The sequence below is a fragment of the Aegilops tauschii genome, chromosome 6, assembly GCF_002575655.3.
Source record: "Aegilops tauschii subsp. strangulata cultivar AL8/78 chromosome 6, Aet v6.0, whole genome shotgun sequence".
Taxonomy (NCBI): Eukaryota; Viridiplantae; Streptophyta; class Magnoliopsida; order Poales; family Poaceae; genus Aegilops; species Aegilops tauschii.
This window is the reverse complement of record NC_053040.3, coordinates 387,623,558-387,627,212: the sequence shown is the minus strand read 5'-3', so window position 1 is coordinate 387,627,212 and position 3,655 is coordinate 387,623,558.

Genomic DNA, 3,655 nt, shown 5'->3' with positions numbered 1-3,655 from the left:
CTCGTAGACGTGGATTGGGTTTGAGAGATATTCATGACAGATGTGAGATTGTTAATAATGGTTTACTTAAGGTGGCAACTAAAACTCACATCTGGGTGGATTGAGGCACTTGGAGAACCCAGTGTTGTCTGTATGTATAAGGTCCGCCACCCAGGCTCAAAGGGATCATAATATTATTCATGCTAGAAACTTCCGTGTGCAGCCACAGGCTATTATGGGCTCTAGCATAGCTGAGTAGGTTACAGGATCTCTTGAAGAGGTGGACTAGTAGATGTAGGGGAAAGTAGGTGTACCGGTCCATCCAGAGTAGAGAGTGATTGTTTCTGAAAGACTGTGTCTCGGTCATCCGTTTCTCAAACATCATGCAGTGCGAGAATCAAGCGGAGGCGATCGAGTCTTGTAGGGAAAAGTGCGCAAACCTCTGCAGAGTGTACAAACTGATCATGATTAGCCGTGTCCCCGGTTATGGACAACTTGAGTATCTAGTACCTGGATTATCATTTGAATCTCATCACCGTGATACTTATAATTAATTTTGTTGGGTTAATGATGATACTTAATTGGGATTGAGTTGGAGGTACCTTCTCAATGTTTCAACCACCATGATAGTTAAACAAAATTTATTCCTTTGCAGTAGGATAAAATTGGCTTTTCGCAAAACTGTAACCATAGAGCCTTCCACCAGCCATATTTGCATATAGTATAGCATATTATTTGTTCATTGCTCTCTATGTGTTACATTGCCAGCATATTCTATGTGCTGACCCATTTTCGGGCTGCAACGTTTCATGTTGCAGACTTTTCAGACGACGAGTAAGGTGCCTTAGGTCGTGGTCTTATACTCAGTGATGCCGCTGGAGTTGATGGACTCACTTATCTTCCAAGTCTTCTGCTGTTATCGTTATTAGATGGCCTTAAGCCATGCTTATCATACTTAATCTCTTTGGAGATATTCGATGTAATAAGTGTGTGATTGCTACTCTATTATAAATCCTCCATTTGTACTGTGTGTGTCAGCATTACTGATCCAGGGATGACACTGGTGCACAGCAGCACGGGCCATTTGAGGTCTGGTCGCTACAAAGTTGGTATCAGAGCACACGCTGACTGTAGGACACGACCACTAAGCTTAAGCCCTAGAAAGCTTCTCTCTTCTCATTTCTGACCCCTCTCCACTTTCTACTCTTTTAGGAATGGCGAATGCAAGGAGGAAGTTCATGCAACCAGATGAAGACACGCCGTTTGGTCGACACTTGAAGGAAGTCACCAAGTACTTGAACATAGGAATACCAAGCGTCACCGAAACCTACAACGCCACCTTACCTGAAGAGGAGAGCTGGAAGATTCAAGTTATCATTCCAGGAAGGACGTTTGCGCCAATTACGGAACCCATGAGATTGGTTTTCGAAGCACCAACTTGGAGTTTAGGGAAGAGCATGGCCGCACACATCGCCATGGGACGCATTGGAGAAGTCTATCACCAGGAGCTTAAGGATACAATCTACCAAATTTGTGGACGTCGAGACGCGCAATGGGAGATGATCAAGACCAAGAAGGATGGATCAATTGCAGCTTTCATCCAGGAACAGAACCAACATATTCGACGCCAGGAGAATCAGATATGCACGGACAAGGAAGAACTGAAGAAGGCATTCACGAAGATCAAGGAACTCCAAGAAGAACTCAAGACTACACGCGAAGACTACTTGGAGGAAATCAACGCGCTAGTAGGGAAGATTGACGACCTGGAGAATAAGATTGGATCATTCATGGGAAATCCAGTGCTAAAAGCAGAAGTCGACGAATGCACTTGTCCGGATAACTACATCATCATCGACGACACCGACTCGGAACCAAGTGAAGACGAATGGATTGATGAAGCTGGAGCAGACATCATGGAGTCTTCAACGGATCAGAATTTCTAGTAGACCACCATATTCGTAGTAGTTTTCCCCCATTTAGTAGTATAGTTCAAGCACTTTGTAACGCTAGCTAGATCGATTGTTTTGCCTTGTTTGGATTGATTGAGTGATATTGATTGAAATTGTCTCATGAACATATGGGTAGTGTTTTCTCTCTAGACCTCATTCTACTCTTAACTCTCATCTTTTCTAAACCTATCAGATGCCTCTGAGACGCGACACCGGATTTGTTTTCCCGCCAGAGATCACCTAGTTGATTCAGCAGCAGAATGCCCTAATGCAAGTGTTAGTTCAGAACCAAGGCAACAACAACAACAACCCACCGCCACCACCACCTGTTGATCACTTAGCCCGTTTCCGAAGGCTAAACCCGCCGGTGTTTTCCAGTAGCACCGAGCCGATTATAGCAGATGATTGGCTCCGCAAAGTTGGAAGGGAGTTGACCACTGCAGGATGCACAGATGCGGAAAGATTGCGTTTTGCCGCACATTAGCTTGATGGACCCGCAGCATCATGGTGGGAGAATTACACAGCCACACACCCTATTGACACTGTCACATGGGACCAGTTTCAGCAAGCTTTCCGTACAGCTCATGTTTCAGCAGGAGCTATGGCTATGAAGAAGCGAGAATTTCGCAACCTACGCCAAGGAGGACGCACCGTAGGCCAGTATGTGGAGGATTTCAGTAAGTTAGCACGTTATGCACCAGATGACGTTGCTACAGATGCAGCCAAGCAGGAGAAGTTTCTGGAAGGATTGAATGATGAGCTGAGTATGCAGTTGATGGTAGCAACTTTCAACAACTACCAGGAGCTGGTAGATAGAGCTCTCATGATTGAAGGGAAGCAACAGCAGATTGAAAACCGCAAGAGGAAGTATGGACAAGGGAAGTACAATTCTGGAGCCCAGCAGAAGCCTCGTTTTACCCCGAAGCCGGGAGGACAGTTTCAGCATACCCATGGAGGAGGTAGTTCGCACAACCATAATGGCTCCAAGAATGGTAATGGGAATGGAGGAGGAAACGGACAGAACCGCACCAACCCATCTACCCCAACCAAGAGAGATCTAAGTCACATTACTTGTTTCAAGTGCCAGAAGACGGGACATTATGCTACTGATTGTCCCGAAGCCCAAAATGGAAATGGCAATGGAAGCTCTGGGAAGAAGCCGAACCCGTTCAACAAAGGACATGTGAACCACGTGAGCGTGGAGGAGGTTGAAGCTCAGCCTGATGCAGTAATAGGTAAGTTTTTGGTTAAGTCATTTACTGCAACCGTTCTTTTCGATACTGGTGCATCGCATTCATACATATCAAGGGAATTCGTGAACAAGTTTAAGATGTCCACCCAAGTTCTCAAAAGCCCTATGTTAGTAACCTCGCCAGGAGCAGAGTATATGGCCACCCAAGGATGTTTTCAGATACCATTGGCCATTGGTAGGCATGTTTTCCCCTCAGACCTCATTGTTTTGGAATCGCAAGGTTTGGATGTGATTTTGGGAATGGATTGGCTATCGTTGTATGGAGGAAACATCGATTGTGCCAGCAAGACTATTTTGCTTACCACCCCGGAAGGAAAAAGGATCAAGTATGTATCCCGGCATATGCCGAAGAGGACTCAAGTGAATTCCTTATCATGAGTTGTACAGGAGGAAGTACCAGTGGTGAAGGATTATCCGGATGTATTTCCAGAAGAATTGCCAGGCATGCCACCAGATAGAGACATTGAGTTCT